This window comes from Callithrix jacchus, chromosome 5 (assembly GCF_049354715.1).
Source record: "Callithrix jacchus isolate 240 chromosome 5, calJac240_pri, whole genome shotgun sequence".
Taxonomy (NCBI): domain Eukaryota; kingdom Metazoa; phylum Chordata; class Mammalia; order Primates; family Cebidae; genus Callithrix; species Callithrix jacchus.
In genome coordinates, this window is record NC_133506.1 from 54,923,984 (window position 1) to 54,944,764 (window position 20,781).

The window sequence follows — 20,781 nt, forward strand, 5'->3', positions numbered from 1 at the left end:
ATGCAAGAGCCTCTTGTTTTAATTAAACTCCTTTTAGAGAGTTTTGATTTTGATGTATTGAGATAGTGGAGTGCTCATTCATTCTGCAGGATGTGGGGCAGCACACAGCAGGAGCTGCCGTGTTCACTGGAACTAACCGGACCTGGGGTTCAGGAGCCTGCCCAGGTGCCACGGAGGCCCCAAGTAGAGGACAGCCAAGATCTTCCGGGAGTCATGGGTAGTCTGAGGCCCAGACATGGCAGGCTTTTCTGGCATCTGGGTGGAGGAATGGAGGGGCAGGATGGAGTTGTGAGTAGTTTTGGCTACAGAAATTGTAGGGTCCCTGGCTTAGAAGGAGTAAGAACTTCAGATGGCATATTAAACTATGAGTGTCAAGCCCTTTTGAGCATGGGATCCTGTGTACCTGGGAAGGTTGCCAGCAGATTAAGCCCAGAAAGAAGCTGTTGAGTCTGGAGACCTGGATTTGACACCACCCTCTCCAGGTAAACCAGCCTTGAACTCTCCAGCCTCAGTTTCTTTCTTTTTTCTTTTCTTCTTTTTGAGACAGGGTCTTATTCTGTTGCCCAGGCTGGGGTGCACTTGCACATTCACAGCTAATTGCAGCCTTGAACTCCTAAGCTCAAGCCACCCTCCCACCTTTACCTGCTGAGTAGCTGGGACTACTGGCATGCACCATTCCACCCGGCTTTTCTTTTTTTTTTTTTTTTTTTGTAGAGATGGAGTCTCACTATGTTTCCTGGGTTGGTCTTGAACTCCTAGGCTCAAGCGATCCTCCTGCCTCTGCCTCCCTCAGTGCTGAGATTACAAGCATGAGCCACCATGCCCAGATGTCACAGCCTGTTTCTTCATTCATGAAATGGGTGTGATAATGGCCCTGCCAACTTCATGGCAGTATCAAGAGGTCAAGTCTTCAAGTTTTGCCCTGAAGTAGCCACCAGCTTCTTGTTTTAACTAGAACTTTTTTCATGGAGGCACATTTTTGAATTCATAATATACCTCTAAGTAATACAATTTGATTTATAAAAATTGTCAGGATAGTTAATTTTCTGCCCCCTGGAAGACACATGTTCTTCAAATCCCAAAATTCTTATATGGGAATTCTTAAGTATCTAAAAGCTTAAGCAAATCAAGTTACCTGTTATTGAGGCCATTATAAGTCTGCTTGGCTCCTTCCGTCACTGAATATGCAATTTCTTGTTTCTCTGCTGGCAGGGAATTCTCAGCATTGTTGAGATCTGGGTGGTATCTAGTGTGAGGAAACTATAAGAATTAGTTCCCTGTCAGAGGCCAGAATGAATGAACACAGCCACCATTCTGCTAGGGGGTCTCGTTAATCCTTCCAGCATTCCAGAACCATGTGCAGAGTAAACGACAAAAAGTTGGGTGATAGATGGAAGAGGCAGAGGGATTAGGAATTCATGGCAGAGAAAAAGAACCCCATGAGGCAGGGAAGGCATCCAGTGAACCTGAACTTGCCCCCTTTCCTCTCTGCCTTCCTCCTTCCCTTTTCCTTTCCTCCTCTCCCATCTCCTCCTCCATCCTTAGTCGAACAACCTCCATCATGGAACTACCTTATGTAAATTCCTACTTATCTATATGATTGGCAAGAACCTTCAGGGTCAAGTCTGGCTCTGGAGAGTTGCACCATCGGCAGGACCATTGGACCTTTTCATGGGCTTGTGTTTTGCTTATTTCATAAAGGGGTGTACTCGAAAAGGATCCCTACCTCCTTCTCTATTTTCACGTGAATAGCAAATGTCCACTTTGGATATTTTGGTGTTAGATTAATATAAGCTCCAGAAAAGGGGTGGAGGTAGAAAAAAAAACCCAAAACCCCTTCTGAACAGAGAGATAAGTGTCTAGCATGCTGCCTTGCAAATAGAAGGCACTCAATTGATGTGTTATAATTCTATATATAAAGAGATGAAATGGAGCTGTAGCAAGACAGGGAGTATTGGCCCAGTCTGGGGATGGTAGGAAGACTTCTTAGAAGGGATGAGTAAGAGTCAGCGAAGCCAAGCAATGCAAGAAGGACATCCAGGTAAAGGGACAAGCTTTGTTCCGGAGCAATGGCTTGCAGAGGAAGGCAGCAGAGCTCTGTGCTCAGGGAAAGCCAACACTCTCAGGACCTCAGGAACAACAGGTGAGAAGCACGGCCCAGTGGGAGGAGGGAAGATGTAGACTGAAAGCCAGAGCCAGAAGGAATGGATGACCAAGGTCACGACACAAGGAACTGAAGCCAACCTGTGACCTTTGAGCCATCTTGCATGCCTTGCAAGGGCAGGGTTCAAACAAGCTCCTTGTCTGAAACAAATGTGAATCAAAGAGTGACCTGACTTGTCTATGTGGAGAGAGGTTCTTCGTTTTGCTATTTTTAGACACTCCCCTATACTACTACACCTCCTGTCATTCTTCCCAGCAGAAAACTGGAACGACCATCTAGCTGGAGCCTCAAAAAGGCTTTCGTCCTCCAGGGCCAGGAACCTGACTTTCTTCATCTCACCATGGGTTGAGTCTACTACACACAGATGTTTATCACACACGTGTTGAATGAACAAACACATGTAAACAAACATTGAATCTATAGAATGGAGGTTGGCACAATTATACTATTTTACTATCAGTAAATATTTGATAATTTTTATAAATATTAAGAGATTTTTGGCTTTATGGGCTGCATGGTGTCTGTTACAGCTGCTCTGCCCTTGTGCCTGGAAAAGGGCCACAGGTAATGTGAACAAAAACAGGTATAATCCTGTTTCATTAAACCTCATTTACAAAAGGGTCAGTGGGCCAGATTTGACTGTGGGCTGTAGTTCACCAACCTCTGCCAGGGGTAGTGAATCCTCGATGTCTTTGTCTTTCTGCAAATATCTTTATTTTGAAATTTGTAAATGATGGTTTTTCTGGGGTTAGAATTTTAGGTTGACAGAAGTAGCCCCTTAGTCGAAGGATGTTATTTCATTGTCTTTGGAGATCAGTTACTGCTGGTTAGAAATTTTCCCTAAGACCAATCACCCTTCCTTCATGGGTTAATTTCTGGTGGCGTGAATGTTTTTCTCTTTGTCCTAGACATTCTGCAGTTTCAGTACAAGGTGTGCAGACAGGGATCTTTCCACTCAATTCATACCAGTTAGAATTGGTTTGACTCTTCAACTGAAGGACTTCTCTCTCCCACTTGTTTCTAGAAGACTTAGTGTTCTCCAGCATTGGTACTGTACTGTTCCCTGGCATCTCTCGAGTGCCTGTTTAAACTTTACTTAAAGGGCTAATTCTCTCCATTTCTCCTTTGCCTGCATATTTTGATATTTCCTTTTTTCCCCTATTTTTGAGTCTGAGTTTAGTGTTGAACACCCGGGGCTGTCCTTAGAGACTGCTGTGGATTACGGAGGGGCACATTGCTCTGGAAAGCTTGTTCCTGACTGTCAGTCAATCCACAGTAGTTCCTCGGACCTCTCCTTGCACCAGGTATGTGTGAGGCGCCCAGAACACACACAAATACGTCTCCAATTTGTTCAAAGTGTATGACATCTTTTTAAGCCCTCAACATCATTCCGTGATATCTGTATTCTCTGTGTCCTCATTTTACCGATTATGAGGAAAACTGGGGCACAGAGGGGTTACCAGCCTGTGGCCACATAGCTAGGAATTGGTCCTCACCTGAACACATCATGCTCACCTGTACTACTGTATAATTAGTTAATGGCAGGTGATGGTGGGGAAAGAAGGCTGGTAATAACTTTGTGGAGAAGGCATTTTTAATGAAAACACTGAACAAGTAAAATTCATTGATTGAAAAATTGAAACTATGAAAACATTCTATGTAGGGACTTCTTGCCCCCTCCCTGTCCTGTCTACCCTACCTCACCTCCATCCCCAGATAACCACAGTCACTACTGTCTGGGCTGCCTTTTCACCTTCCACTGTGTGAGTAGGAGCAAACAGGAACATGTAGTCTTGCTTCTCACTATTTCCTCACACGTTAGCATGTAACACTTCTCACTACTTTCTCCCACAAGTTAGCATATAACACTGTTTTCCTCTGACACCACGTCTGCCACTGAGTGTCTGGGTTTTTTCCCTGACACCAAATACATGTTGCTTCCCCACACCAGTTATCCAATTCTACAATACCACCTGAGTGTCTAACATCTGAACCCAACTCTGACTTTCCCTACCTGGAGTTAGAATCAGAGCCAGCAAGTTAAGGTCTCAATCCTGCAAGCCTGCCCCTACTTCAAACACTAGCCATACAAGTGGGGTCCCCAGCTGATCCACATTTCTTCCCAGCCTACAATAAATTTGGGGGTTCCATAAGCTAAGCTACACCCTCATGCTTGAGAACTCATTAGAACAATTCCCAGAACCCAAGGAAGTACTGTGTGTACAGCTTCCGCTTTACTATAAAGGATGGGATCCAGGAACAGCCCCATGGAAGACAGGCAGGGAATAAGGTGCTGGGAGAGGAGGCTTCCAGTCTCCAGTACATCTATGTGTTTGCCAACCCCGAAGCTCCCTAAACTTACTTAAAGCTTTTTATGGCGGTTTCATTACCTAGGCCTGATTGATGAACTCATTGGCCATTGGTGACTGAACTCAAGCCCAGAGGTCAGGGGGATGGAACAGAAATTCCAAGGCCAGAGAGAGAGCTTTTTCCCTATTTATTCCTGTGCAAGTGCTGGCTCCATTGTGATTGGGCCAGCGTGGGTCCTGTGTCCATCCTGAGCCAATCACTGGGCTTGAAGGTTACCATGTAAAGAGTGGGCTAGGCTCTGATACTCAGCTTTTGGACCCAAAGGAAGTTTGGATGCTTTCCCTGGAAGAAGGGAAAATGGATAATGAGCAGCAAAACCCATCAAGGGCCCATGGGAGGTACCTGGTAACCTAAGAGCCTTGATAATAAGGACTGTGTGCCTGTCTAGAATTACGTGGATTAAATGCTTCTTCCAAGAGGAGTCATGCATGATTTCCATCAATTTCCAGCCTCCAATATGAAATGCATCTCAACAGGCTTGTTCAGATACTTCTTTCCAACCACATGCGTTGTCTGTGTTTCTCACTAGAGAAGACCCAGTGACATCTTCCTTTATTTTTCTCTATAACCTGTGGGCCAGAAAACAGCCTAATGTTATAAATAAGGGAAAGAGATGATTTAACAGGAAAATTGCATTCTGTTTTTGAAAGTGTCAGGGGAGACTTTCTCCAAAATCGCAATGCTATGATAAGCCAGCGGCCAGTGAGTGAGTGACGTCATTTCAGGGATGCCCAAGAAATTATTATCATGACCATATCCCAGTCATACCTGAGGTCAGTGTATCAAAAGTTCAACCTTAAATATCTTAAGTATGCATTCATTTAGTTGCCAGGATCAAAAACCAGGGAACCTTCTTCCTGGTAATTAATTGACTAACCTTGGGACCCAGAATCAGGGAGCCCTACTTACAGTTATAGGTTTCAGATAAGGAAACATCAGCATGCATTGGAATTGCTACTGGACATTCTCCAAAGTGATTGAATAACAGAGGCACTTCCTACTGGCTCAGGCTGTTTTAGATATGACTTGAGTTTAGAACTGTGGTGGATGAGCTATTTCTCTTGGTAAATACTAAGTCAGCATTAAAAAAAAAAAAGTCAGTTCTTAAGAATCTCCTATTTCCCAAGTGGTTAAGTCAAAGTGAGGGTAACTCCGTCACCGGCGATGAGGCCTTCTATGATCTGGCCCTTGTTTATCCCTATGGGCTCATGGCATCCATTGCTCCTGAAACTCCAGCCACACAAGGCTCTTTGCCGCTGCTGGAATTCCTGTCCACCTTGTGACCTTCACTTAGACCGTTTCTCTGTCTAGAATGCTGTTCTTTCCTCTCCTCCTTCCCCTACACCCCCTGGCCATCCCCTCCTGGTCTGGGTTCAGCCCCTCCATGGCTCTGGGTTTGATAGCACTCACACGGGATGGCATGGCAGGCCATCACCCACTGTCCAGTCTCAGAGTAGAGTCACACAGAAGTGCAGTCCAGCAACCAAAAGGTGACTTGAGGGCTCTACTGAACCCCCCACACACTGCGAAGGGAGAGATGATACATGCTTTGTCAAATTTTTCCATTTTCCCTCTGGCTTGTCTCCTTCACCCCTGCAGCTGCTCCCACCTTCTGTCTCAACACCTCCTTAACAACGTCTTGCACGATCCTACCAGAGAGCCTCTTATCCTCAGCTCTTTTCCCCAGTTCTGCCTCCCAGAGGCTCCAGAGAATTGGCCCAGTGTGTAGAGATGCTCGGGGCGGTAGGGAGGGAGAGGCAGTAGGAAACAAAGCCAAGGGGAGAGAGAGGGCCGAGGCTGGAGGCCTCATGGTTAATTTGTAGTTTGTCTTCTGCATACTTGTTTTGTCACTTTAAAAAATAACTTGTCCCCTCTGTTTGTCTCCCCCGGGAGGGTGGAGTTGATGTCTGTTGTGTTTGCTGCTGTCATCTTAGTACTTAGATAAGTACTTAGCACTTGATTGCACTTCGTAAACATTTGTTGAGTGAAGGAAGGCATGAAGATGAGAACCACATGGTCCTTGCCTTGAGGGAGTCACGGTCTAGTAAAAAGGCAAGCAAGCAAACAGCCCGATGTGGGTCCAGGAGCTCGGGGACTTACAGGGTGCAACGGGACCCAAGGGGATTTTTGTAATTTTAGTAGAGATGGTGTTTCACCATGTTGGCCAGGCTAATCTCGAACTCCTGACCTCAAGTGATCCACCCACCTCCGCCTCCTAAAGTGCTGAGATTACAGGCGTGAGCCACCAGGCGCCGCTGATTAAGATAATAATAATTTGAATTTTCTTATGATTTTAAAATTTTTCGATTTCATCAAGAAGAAGTTATTTATTTTGCTTGTGAGCACTAAATTGTATGCAGCTCATATGGTTACATATTAATAGAGTCACAGCTGACTACTTGACATAATGTTTTGTTTTGAAGGTGTGTAATGAGGCATTTATCAATTTTATTTCGCAAGGTTGTTTGTTTCGCTTTGCTTTGCTTTCTTTGTATTTTGGAGCCAATGGATTCCATTCGTTTCAGCCCTCAAATATAGGCCTGTGGACGGCTCCAAAGCCTTAGCTTTGTTCCTGTTAGGAAGTGTCTGATAAAGCAGCTCTGGGCTGCCATATGGTTCTTTACTATGTGGGTCCAAGTTTTGCCTAAATTCAAATGATCAGTCAAGAGAGAGAAAGAAAAATGCTTGACGTTTTGTTAGCCTTTGTATCAGTAAGCTATTGCTTTCCAGCAGATCACCCCAACATTTAGTGGCTTAAAAAATAACCTCCCTCCTCCCCCACACTACCCCCACCCCCATAAATCTATGCATCACCTGAGTGTTTCTGCTCGTCTGGACTGAGCTAGGCTGATCTCGGCCTAGCTAACTGGTGCCTCTGCAGTCAGCTGGTGGCTTGATCTGGGGCTGACTGGTCTGGCATGGCCTTGGCCGGGGTGACTTGGCTCTGCTCCATGTAGTCACTCATCTGCAGGGTGGCCTGGCTTGTCCTCATGGAGGGGTGAGGGGCCCGGGCTGGGGAGAAAAGTGTTATGTCCAGAGACATAGGGTCTCAGAGGCCTGGCTCCTATATGTTCTATTATTTGAAGCAAGTCAAAAAGCAGCCTGGATTCCAGGGGCATGGGAATAAACTCTACCTTTTGATAGTGGGAGCCATAAAATCATATTACAAAGAGTGTGGATGTAAAACAAGGGGGAGAATTGGAATTATATCTTTACAACAGCTGACAGGCAAGTCTATCGTTTGTTTGTGTTTCAATATTACAAGGAAATGTTTAGTCCTCACAGAAAATATTACTTTATGGTATCCAAATCCTGTCTGTTCCACGCAGTATACTCAGTGTCACCTCGATCGATATCAAAGGGCAATGATGCAAAATGCACGTTACTAACGTGCTCTTTCGGTATGTGGAGTTGTGTGGCGTAAATGTGCACACACTGCCCCTGGTGTTTTATCGGAAGCCTCGGAGGCTGGCGAGTGAGGGCTTGGGCTCTGGAACTCTGGTGTTCACCAGTGGTTTTGTAGGTGTTATTTGAGCAACTGAGTTAGCTTCTCTGAGCGCTAATATTTTTGCAATCCGGATATAGTAAGGTTACCGTCCTCATGGGGTCGTTGCGAGCTGCACATCAAGGGCTTGGCTCAGGGCTCTTTAGTGTGGTTCTTTTTGGTGGTTCTGGAGCCCAGACTCTGGAGCCCAGAACCAAGTCCGTGTTCAGGGAAAGCTTGTTGAAAGAATGAATTAATGATGCAAGCCCAGCTTTTCCAAGGGCAGAGAAACCATGAGGAAAAGAAGGCACAAAATTTGTGCAGCCTTTTGGGGTCTCTTTCGGAAGAAAACTGGTTCCTCATCTCCTGTCTTATGTTGAATGCCTGGGTTGTTATATAGCTAACAGGTGAATAACCAAGACAATTGAAGGATGAGAAGAGGGCTTTTTCTCTTAAATGCTTTTTTAATTCTCAGTTAGAATAGTAAAACCATGATGAGAGCAAAGGGTGACAGAATATAATTGGAGGAGTCCCAAGCTCTTTTTGATCCAGGCTTGGATGGGTCTGGGCGGAAGCCCCTCTTCTGATGGACAGTTGTTGCTGGAAGACAGATGGGACATAATTGCGGGGGGCCCCTGTGGAGAGGTTTGAAATGTCTCAGGGAAAGAAAAGGCTGTGAAGGGATCCCCTGAGGACACTGGTAACATTTGCAATGGGACACTCCGGCTCACGAGAAAGCTTCTGGGCATGGGAATTTCAGAGCCCAGATGGTGGGAAAATCCTCAAAAAACCTTGGGATTTGGGTCTGTGCAGCTGGGCAGCAGCTGTGGGCCTGGAATTAGAGCCTACCACAGGTGGCACCACCTGCTGCAGTGACCACATTTCCCACCCTCGTCACTGAGGCCCAGCCATTTCCCCCTCAGAGTTTTGGGGAGTGTGAAAGAAAAATGGCAAGAGGCCATTTGTTGAAAAAATTAGGGAGATGAGTGTTCATTCCTGGAAGCCTCCCGGAGGCTCAGGATTAGTTACTAAAAAAGCCCCAAACAGCAGAATTTGTGCTGTTTTCCCTGATGCCTCAATTAAATCATCCTCTTACGTCACATTTTCTGCACCTGCAGGGTTTTCGGTCAACACTTGGTAATATGGACTCCATAAATTTCGAGTTTATAATTGTTCTGACAGGGCGTGGGTTGGAGCTTCTTTTTGAATTATCTGTGAAAAAGCAAATTAAGAACATAATCCTGACTGCATGGGATGTGCCCAGCCTTCTTACAGGAACTAACAAACTCTTTCCTGGTCTTTTCAAAGCATCTATTACTAGGTAATAAATTAATAGGATACTTACAAATGGTTCCTTTCCTGGCCTACCAGATTTCTGATGGACAACATTCTCTTAGTTTTTATTGTACTTGAAGTCATGCATAAGGTCACACAGTAGTACTTTAAAGTAATTAATTACAACTGTTTCCTTTATGATGCACTGGAAAAACTTCTTCACCTGCCATGAAAGTGAGTAAGTATTAAGGGTGCATGTCTAGGATCAGGCAGCTTTGTTTTCTACCTCAGCTGGCCTGGTTGGTTCCTTAAATTTCTCTGAGCCTCACTTTTTGTGCCTGTAAAGTAGGGATGATAATATACCTAAGACTTCTTCACCTGCAATGAGATTGAATAGGTGTTAGGGGCGCATGTCTAGAGTCAGGCAGCTTTGTTTTCTACCCCAGCTGGCCTGCTTGGTTCCTTAATTTCTCTGAGGCTCGCTTTTTTTCCGCCTGTAAAATGGGAATGATGATATACCCAAGGCTGCCTGTCAACAGTCAGCACCCATGTGCCAGCTGGACCACTGGAGGACTGCAGCCTTGTGAAAGGCCTCAAGCTACTGCCACCCAGCTAAGTCTCTCTAGATTTCTTGACCTGCAGAAACTTTTAAGAAAATAAATGCTTTTGTGCTATAAGTAAAATGCTTCTACTTACGATGGTACTGACATGTAGGATTACCGAGGAAGAAATGCATCAATGCAGAGCAAGTGCTTAGGATGGTCTTAGAATACAGTAAGTGCACGTATGTGGTAAAGGTAGGAAGTTTTATGCTAATGTTTGAAAGGAAAATATAGATAATATACAAATCCCCATTTGTGAGCATGGGTTGGCAAATTTAACAAATAGAAACCCAGGAAACCCAGTTAAATTTACATCTCAGATGAACAATATATAAAATGTTAGCAGAAGTATGTTCCATGTAATCATGGGACAGTCACTGAAAAATTATCATGACTTACCCAAAATTCAAATTTAACAGCATTCTGTATTTTATCTAGTAATCCAGATCAGGGAGATCCACGATCCAGTGAGTATCTATCTCTGATGTGGTCCATCCCTTTATTCCCTGACTGAAAAAATATAAATTTTTTAATACTAAAATGAATGTTGGTATTCTTTAAAACCTGGCAACAATACAGAGGAACTGTCATCCTCATAGCATACCAGCAGAAGTGTGAGATGGAATGGTTATTATGTAAACAGTCTGTCAAAATGATTGAAGAACTTGCAAATGTTCATACCCTAAGCTTTGATTACAAAGATATTTGCCATAATGTTACTTAAAATCACAAAATACCTGGAAAGAAAAACCTATTGCTTAAATGATAATAATAATCTGACATTTTCTTCTAAGTTTTCCAGCAAAACTCGAGATATCCTCTGAAGATTGTCGATGAAGATTTTATTGGAGTAAGAAAAAGTGAGCAACGAAAATGCAGTCTTCTTGTCTGGCTCTAGTCTGGCCTGGAATCAATATTTTGGAAGTAACTTCTCACATGCAGGAAGGACACATAGGCCATATGCGTTGGCCTCTCTGCAGTTCAAAGCTGATCTACAGCGCATCACCGCTGACTCCTTGACAGAGAGTCTGAGGGTCAGAGGATCTTCAGGTAAGAATGTGAGATTGAATCCTCAGGAACACACAGAATTCATATGAAGTTCCTTTTACACATAACTTGCTAGGGAGAGCATGTTTGCTAAAGTGGGGGGCTCCTTACAGATTCTGGGAGCACAAGAGCTCTGGAAATGCTGGGGACAGAGTGGAGGCTGTGCTGGGAGGACCCTGGTGTGGTTTCAGTTTCAGCCTGGTGCCAGGTTCTCTGTAACGCCTTCTTTCTCCATGAAAGTGGCCAACTGTTGCTGAATCCTGGAATGTTGGATGGGCGAATGGCCACCTGGCCAAGTCCAGCCTGGAATTCACAGCCTGATTCTGGGAACTGATGCGTTACTGATTCCTTGTGACACTGACTTGCATGAGCTGACACCCATTGGCCTTTGGTTGGGGGCTAGAAGAGTTTAGGGTGAGGGTACCTAAGAGAACAGAGAAGATGGAGGAGGACAGTATAGAGTTCATCCCTTCCCTGTCCACCCCTGTGGTGTTCAGCTGCTGAGGTTAATTGAGGTAGACTGTGGGATGCTCTGCTCTCCAGCTAGGTCAACATGGAGCCTGCAGGAGAGAGGCAGGTGTCAGGCTTAGGAGAGGGAAGTTTCCTACTGCTGCAAACCCTGGGGGCAGCTTCAGAGCCAACTTCCTCACTTGGCACAGTGAGCCCAGGGGCTAGGGGCCATGAAACTTTTAGGGTCCTCTGAAAATGTTTTAATTTTTTCTTTCTTTTTTTTTTTTTTTTATTTGAGACAGAGTCTTACTCTGTTGTCCAGGCTGGAGTGCAGTGGCGCGACCTCAGCTCACTGCAACCTCCGCCTGCTGGGTTCAAGTGATTCTCCTGCCTTATCCCCCACCGAGTAGCTGGGATTACAGGCCATGAGTCACCATGCCTGGCTAATTTTTGTATTTTTGGTAGAGACAGGGTTTCTCCATGTTAGTTAGCCAGGCTGGTCTTGAACTCCTGATCTCAGGAGATCTGCCCACCTTGGTCTCCCAAAGTGTCAGGATTACAGGCATGAGCCACTGTGCCCAGCTGAAAATGTTTTGATTTCTTTTAAAAATCAGGTAAAAAAGTGAACATTGTAATAATAACGAATATGAATTTTCTCTGTAATGTGATGGGCTGTGTGACCTTGGGCAAGTTACTTCGCCTCTCTGGGCCCTTGTTTGCCTGTTTGTAATTAAACAGACCACCTCATCTCTGCTACTTCAAAAGAGGAGAGAACAGTCGTCAGGGTGTCTTGCTCAGAATGGCCATAATTTGCCCCCAGCACCCCTCAACAATTCCAAGGGGAATGCCACCCCAACCTCAGTGCCAGGCCTTCCAGAGTCCAACAAACTCACGTCCCATGACCACAGCTTGTTCCCTAGACCTATGTGCACTTGGGCATGCTGGTGGCTGGAAGGTGAGTTCATGAGGCCTCAGATCCATCCCTGAAGTCAGTACTGTCATTCACCCATTTTACAGATGAGGACACAGAGGCCTGGGAAAAGTCAGCAAGGACAGAAGCTGGGTTCATAGCCCCCCAGGCCAGCTCCAGAGGTCTCGATCTTCACCAGCTCTGTGCCTCTGGGTCTGAGAAGATGGGATGGGAAGAACACAGGAAGCTTTGAGAAAAAACAACTGAAACTGTGCCAGGAGTCAAGGATCCACTGCCTCCTCAGACATGCAGCAACCTGACAACATCCGTCATAACTAAAAGCGCGGGCACCCTTTGACGTCACAACGCCCTTCTAGGAATTTACCCTCCCAGCGCACTAGTGCACATGTCTAAGATACAAGGCTCTGCTATAACAGGACTGGTTACAGCTGCCCACACCCCAGCCTCGAGCGAGGAGGCTCCAGCTCCACAGCAGGTTGGCAGGGGCTGAGCTGCGCCCTCCACTCAATGGAAATATTTCCTGGACAAAAACAGAACTGTGCCAGGGACCGAGACAGACAAGACCTCCTCCACCCCATGGAAGCTAACGTGGAGAGAGGTCCCAGTAGGTCCACCAGGGAAAAGCAATGTCCATCTTATCTTTCAACTAGAGCAGGGTCCAGTGCAAACCGGCACACACGGGAGGGTCCGCTGTAGTTGCTGGAATATAAGACAAACATACCAGATGTGTATACATGGGAAAGTTCTGGAAAATGCAATGTGGGGGTGAAGGAGGTAGGAGGCTTTTTCTTCCTATTGTCATATCCTTCAGCCATGATTCATTTGGTTTTGCACTATCATGAGCATATATTATTTTGTAATTAAAAAAAGAGTTTGAATTTTTTTTTGAATTAAAAAAATTCAGCTCTGAAGTCAGTGGGTCAGACGGAGTTCCTTGCTCACATCTGGAACAGACCCATCCACCGCACCCCGCCCTTCCTGGGCTCTGCGGGAGCCACACTCGTGCCAAGTTTGGAAGCAGCTGGATTATATGCTCTTTACACCAGTGCTGCTGGAAATAGACTTGGGAATCCTTTTTATGGAGGAGAGGGACCAGAAAGGCAGAGTGCCTGGGGTCCAAGCACATTACCTTCTCAGCAACCACTGCACTCTGCACGTTTGTTTTCTTGTGGAAGTTCTTGAAGGAGGAGAAGGAGACTGTCCTGAAAAGGCTGCCAGGGCCAGAGGATAATGGACAGTGGACTGGCTGGCTGTACTCCTCAAGGTGGCCATGGGGAGCCCCAGAGATTCGACCCATGTGGGTGGTGGTAGGAGGAGCAAGTTAGGTCTGGTGTTACCTCTCCTTTAGCTGCACATGCAGGCTGGGATCATTCAGAAGAAACTTTAATATTTAAAAGCAGCATTCCCATTTTCTTCCAAGGCAGCGTTAATCTACCACTAACAGGAGCCAGCTCTTGCCCCAGACATGCATGGGCACCATCTTTGCCAACACTGCTTGCAGAGGCCTGAGTGCTCTGGGCTGGAAACTTGGCCCCACTCCTCCGAGTGGCCATGGCAAGTTCTTTGATCTCTGCCTCAGTTTTCCCATCTGCACTTCCAGGATAGTGATAATGCTTTCTCATGGGATGGCTGAGAACTAATTGAGATAATGCATATATGCGCTTAGAACAATATGTGCTGGGCACATGTTATCAATAAAAATAATGAGGAGACAGGAAGAAGGGGGTGTGCCTTGCAGTCTTTTCATGTGTCTGCCATGAAACAGTGCCACACTCATCACCATATGGTAGCCCCATCATGTGGAGCCAAAGTCACTTCAGGGCCTCTCTCAATCTCGATGGGGTTGCAAGCTGGCTGGAGAAGAACTCTCTGGGTGACTGGGACATGTCCTGTGTCAGACTGGGTGGCCCAGAGGTGTCGTCTTTGCAAATAATGGTGTGTTGCAAGAGAAGAGATGGGATGCTCACAAGTGGGGAGGGTGTCAGGGTTCAGCTGTGTGGGGACAAGCTCACTTTGTAGCAAAACAACATCTGCACCCAGCATGGGGAGACTGAGGGTGTTTGCTAGGGAGCAGTTGGGGAGATGGATCCTGATGAAAAGGAAGTCTTCCAACCAGTCCTTCAAACAGCTCAAAAAGACACTGCAGCCAAGACGACCTCGTGGTAACAATTACACAGAGCTGATGGAGCATGGCCCTGGTGTGCTGGGGATGGTCCTCGCTTTCTAGAAGCTGATCCTATGGGTAGCGGCATCCAGGAAGCCTTCTGCAAGGTGGTCAAGGATCTAAGAGATGAGAAGCTATTGCAGGAGCCCTAGGGTGCTAATCCATTCCAGAGGCCACAGCACATGTGGCGATTAAGCCTGGGGGCCCAGAGGAGGGATGCTGGGTACAAACCCTGGCTCCTAAATGAAAGGCTTTTTGACTTGAGGCCAGTAACTCAACCTGTCTGTGCCCTGGTTTCCTTCTCTGCAGTTCTCGTGAGGGTTCAATGAGATGATAAGTGTTTTAAAAGCTGGTGCAAGCTCCCTGTGATTACTCTTCTGCCTCAGTATACCGGCAGGCACTGGGAAGGCTGCTTGGAGGAGGGAGCCCTTGAGTAGGGCCTCAAAGGATGAGAAGGTGCACCTCAAGACAGAGGGGCATCTAGACAGAGGGAAAGCATGTATACAGTCCCACGGCTAGGATTTGGGGGTGGGGTGTGTTTGAGTGTGTGAGTGCGTGCATTGTGTGTGAGTTTAAGTGTGCATCTGAGTGTAAGAGTAAGTGCATGTGTGTGAGTGTGCATGGATGTGTGTGCTTGTATGAGTGTGCATGTGTGTATGTTTGTGTGCTTGTGTGTGTGTGTGTGTGCACATGAGTGCATGAGTGTGTGTGGCCTGTGTGTACATATGGGTATGCATGTGTGTATGTGCTTGTGTGAGTATGTGCATGTGAGTGTGCATGTGCATGTGTGTGTGTGTGTGTGTCTGTCTCTGGGGGAGAGAACCTAGCATTAGTGAGCAGCAGGAGACGAAAAGGGAAGCAAGTTTGGGGTTCGTGCAGTCACGTGACAGGCTCTGGGGCTTCCTCTGCAGGCCTTAGGGAACAAACCTGGTTTGGAAGCACTGAGGCTGGGTGGTGGTGTCAGGTCCTCACTTGATTTCACCCTGGTGGTGTGGGTGGGCACAAGAACAACAGCCAAGCAGGCAAGAGGGGACAGAGGCTGTGTGCAGAGCCTGCGCCACCTAGAAGGAGGCTACTTTCCCAGCTGGGCCCTCCGGCAGTGCCTGTGTGCTCGTAGGGAAATCCTCCTCCCAAGAGATTTATGGCTGGCAGCTGCGACAGCTCTCTGTCCTTTGTAGGGGGAGCTTGGCCGCTCCTGACTTGGGCTTAAGCAGCACAGTTTGCTCTCAGAAAGTCTAGAACCTCTCAGCTGAGCAGAGCTTTGCGGAAGTCCCAAGTTGTTCTGTGAAACAAGGTGCCACCAGGCAGCCAGGGTGACAAGGGGCCCGCCATCTGACAGGATGGCTTGGATTTGGAGGAGGTCACTGGATGTCCCGGCAGATGGCTGGGGGCCCTGGTGTGTCCTCCTCTCATCTGCACCTGGTCCCGGCCCCGGCAGCTGGGTGTACTGTTGGGGAAGGAAATGAGAACAAGGAGTGTTGAGGATGCCGTGAGGGTGGTGCAGCATCCGCTCTGCGCTGGGCCCATGTCGCCCCTTTGCTGGGTACGTGAGCTGGCTCAGCCCTGTGGGGAGCAGATGCTCCGGTACATGCTTGGAGATGCAATTCTTGACTCTCGCCGTCCATTGCTGAATCTGTGTGCAGGCCCTGGGCTGTGTGCTCAGCTTGTCTTGTCTCGCTGAACCTCAACACAGCCCCCCAGGGATGGAACGATCTCTGACTTCCTTCTGCAGATGTGGGAACTGGGGAAGGGAGTAAAATTCAGGAGGAAGTGGGTGATGCTGACTTTGGACTTTTGACCTTTGACTTGAGAGCCCACAAGCTTGGCCTTGTTGCCATTTCTTTAGGCGAGAGTTTCTCAGCCTCGACACTCCTGAAGTTTTGTGTAGATTGGCCTCCATGGTGGGGCTGTCCTGTGCACTGTGGGTGTTTACTGGCATCCCTGGCCTCGACCTGCTAGATGGCCATAGCTCCCTAGAAGATGTCACTTCTGGTTGAGATAAACGCTTTAGGGAAAGGCGAAGACGACCTTGAAACGTCACCAGTTTCCCCTTTCCCTCCAGCTCCAGCCCTAGTGCCAACCCTGTCTGCTTTCCTAACCTGCTGACAGTGAGCTCTCAGATTCTGTTGCCTGTGTGAGCGTGAGCCTCCATCAGCCTGGAGAAACGATCCTGAAAGTGGACACTTCTACCTGCCTTTCTGGCCACTGGTGCTGCCTGTGAGCTTTGAGGATGGAATGAGCCTTCAGCACCTCCCTGTGCCACTCAAGCAAGCCTTGGGTCACACTCAGGCTATGCTGTCTGAGGGGTTGAGAGGGTGATGAGATCCCAGGGATCTAGAAAGTTGTGTGCAGAGGCCGATGAGAGCGTGGTGACGTGGGCACCCCAACACTCTGTTGGCAGAAGTCAGAATAAAGCCTCCTGTCACCGGGAGCTGAGGCTCAGACTTGAAGTTCATGTGTTCTTTCTCCAGCTGTTCACCTCTGGAAAGAATCCCACAGAAGTGCAGGCCTTTCTGCTGAAGGTTTTTCATCCCAGCCGCTGTGTGACAGTGCGAGGAAGAGGAAATGAATGCTGAACAGCAAAAATACAAAGAAGAGAGGCCAACGGCTGCTGCACAGATGAGGACAGACCGGTTACCAGTCTCTGTGGTCTTACTCTCCCCCTGTAGCCATACAGTTAGCAATGTGACTTGCTGGCATCTCCCATCAACAAGTGCAGTCTGTTTGCTGGCCCTTGAATACAGGCTGGTCTGGGGCTTGCTTTGGTCAAGGGGCAGAATGAATGGCAGCCAACCTAGAATGAATGACAACCAGCTTAGAATGAATGATAGCCAGCCTAGAGTTCCACATTGGGAGGCGTACTTGATTCTGAGCTCTCTCTCAAAACCCTGTCTAGCTGCCATGAGAACAAGCCTGGACTGGGCTGCAGAGGGTGAGGAATCGGGAGGAGGAGAGCCAGCTGGCCCAGTCAAGGCCACCCTTGTCCACTGACAGCCAGCCAAACCTCAAAGGTGAGAGAGAGCCCAGCCAAGTACAGCAGAGCTGTGCATCTGAACTACACATGACCACAGATGAGTAAGTCCAGAGAGTCTAGAAGAACCACCCTGCTGATCCCCAGACTCACAAACAATGATCAATGTGTCTTATTTCGTAACATTAAGATTGGGGCTTGTTAGGCAGCAAAAGCCAAGTGAATACATCAAGCCACAGAGAGAAGAGATGATTTGCTCCAAGTCACATTACTAGTTGGTGTTTGATCCAGAGTGCAGACCCTGACCCTAGTGGTGTCAGTTCCCATAATAACATAGCCAGAGTTAATAAGGGGTTTAATTTAACAACCTTAAAAAACTTCTTGTGGAAATAAACTTCATGTCATGACTGCCCGTGGCCCAGAATCTATGCAGTTGCAGGCTGAGTAGCAAGAGAACACCCAGGCATGTTTACAGCTCAGATTCTATTTCTTCGCACTTTGTGGGGGCTCCTGGCGCATGGAAATGAGCATCTTGGGCTGCACTGAGGCAAGAGAAATGCAATAGAGGCAAGGATTCCAAAAGCAGCTCTAATCGAAGTAACAGCAAAGCTCCCTTCATGGAACACGTGGCTGGGTGGATCTTGCTGTTCTGGAAAGGCAAGGCTCAGTGGGGGAGATATGAATGCTCTTCCCTGATTTGGGGGCTTGACCCTAGGGAGCCAAGGCTGTGCATCGCAAACAGAGGCCGGGGTGGGTGGGTGTCGAGTAGCAGGTTGGACTCAGTGTCATTCTGCAGAACTTCTCTGATCTCAGCTTTCCCTTGGTAACATGAATTGTCCTTCCCCACTAGGCAAAGAAGCAAGAGAACAGTGTTCCTGAAAGACAAAAGGGCTGTACAGAAAAGTGTACGATAGTGGTCAAGTCTGTGGACTTTAGGTCTGGTATGGTTCTTGCCTCTTAAGAGTTGTGTCAACCTGGATAAGTAACTTAACTTTTGGAGCCTTGTTTTTGTCATTGTAAAAGGGAGGGAGCATTTGACCACAGGAATCCAAGGACAGTGATTATGGACAGAGCCCATGGTAAGCCTCTTCCCCAGACTCCCCTACCCTAGTGCTTTAGCATGGTCATGTAACAGGCTCTGGATACATCGTGGTTGAATTTACTGAGAAAAATAGTCACCAGTCAGTGAATACCTACTATGTGCCAAGTGGTGCTTTGAATACCACATCATCAGAGCCTTCTTTGTATTTCCATGAATACAGAGAAACAGACTGTATTCATCTATTCTCACACTGCTAATAAAGACATTGAGGCTAGGTCGTTTATAAAGGAAAGAGGTTTAATTGACTCAGAGTTCAGCATGGCTGGGAGGCCTCAGGGAACTTACAACCATGGCAGCAGGGGGAGCAAATGTGTCCTTCTTCACATGGCAGCAGAAAGAGAACTGAGAGCAAAGTGAAGGGGGAAGCCCCTTATGAAACTATCCGCTCTCACTTGTTATTACTGTATGGGGGAAATAACACCCATGATTCAATTATCTCCACCTGGTCCTGCCCTTGACATGTGGGCATTATTACAATTCTAGAAGAGATTTGGATGGGGACACAGCCAAATCAAATCACAGACCAAGTAGGCTCCATATACACATATAATGAACTGGCTCCCACGACTGTGAGAGTTGGCATGTCTGACCTTTGTGAGGCAGGCCAGCAGGGTGGAAACTGAGGTAGCATTTCTATGTCACAATCTCAAGGCAGAATTTCTTCTTATTCGGGAAGCCTCATTTTGCTCTTAGGGCCTCCAACTGATTGGCTGAGGATCATCCCCATTATTGAGGATAACCTCCTTAAAGTCAACTGATTACAAAGTGAGTCACTTCTACAAAATATCTTCCCCGCAACATTTCAGTGAGTGTTTGGCCAGACAACTGGCACCACAGCCTGGCTGCTGGATTCTGGCTTGTGCTGCTGGGTAAAAGCCATGACCACCTCATAGATGTGCAGAGAAGGAGCAGGTTTGGGGGGCCCTTATCATCACACACTTTACATTCTAAAAGCAAGACGTTTCTACACCATGGCACCATTTTCACAAATGTGCTTTATAAACAGTATATTTTGTGGCTGGTGACTTCCTTCTGGGGGGAAATTACCTCCTCTCTCATTCTTTCAAGATTGATCAAGAACAGATGTGTGTGTGTGTGTTTGTGTGTGGGGGGGAGGGGGGCGGTGAAGGGTGACTGTTAGAGACGTGAATTTAAACCCCAGCTCCATTCCAGAGCCAATCAAATTGTAATTCACCCTGAGTAATGGCAAAACCCCCATTTTTTGCCACTCCTTTAATGGCAAAACCCACAACTGCTTTTGTACCAACCTAATAGAGTAGAATCAGATGTCAGAATTCCCAGGCCAGCAGCAAATGGTGCCCTGCTGCTCTCCCAGTCTCCCTGGGCAGCAGGACCCACAAGCACAGCCCCCTCCTCCTGTGTGCCATTCTGTGGGATTCTGGAACGTCCAAAGGGACAATTTGGGGCAAATACTCACCCATGGCTTGGAACCAAGAGGGCTGGAATAGTAAGTGCCTGAAGCCTGGGTCCAGAGCTTGCTTCCAAAATTGCACTCAAGGTCCCCTTGCCTTTGTGATAAAAGACCAATTCTCTGATAAGGCTTGCGATACTGATTTTTAAAAAGTCAAAAGGAGAATATTCTTTGACACAGTAATGGTATGCAACTCGAATTCTAGTGTCCACAAATGAGGCTCAGCTGTAGCACATCCATGCCTGTTCATCTGCCGATTGTGGCTGCTTTCTTGATACAACGGCAGAGTTGAGTAGTTTTAATAATCGTGTGACTCATAAAGTCTAAGATACATACTATATGGCCTTTACAGAAAGATTTCCTGTCTCCCCCACCCCCATTTAGAATTGTGCAGCCTCCCTCGCTGGTTATTAAATAACCACCACCCTGAGGTCCCAAAGGCCTGCTTCCAACCCTCCCTAGGAGCCTTCAGGACCTCTCCCACCCATGGATAAAGCTTGTCTGTCTGGAGAGCTCTGGAACCCCATGAAAGCCCACGCATGTGTTGTTCTAACCAATGGTGCCCACTGTGTATCCATGCATTGTAGTTTGAATCCCATCCCTGATTTTCTCACTGTTCCTTCAAAAGATGCCTCCTCCCTGCCTCGGAGTCTTAGTGCATGCTGTTCTGCCTGCCTGGGCTGCGCTTCCCTGCATCTCCACCACCATGCACCAAGTCAGCTAATTCCTTCTGGTCCTCAGATCTTGTCTGAAGCATCAAGAGAGCCTCTTATCCTCCAACATTAGGTC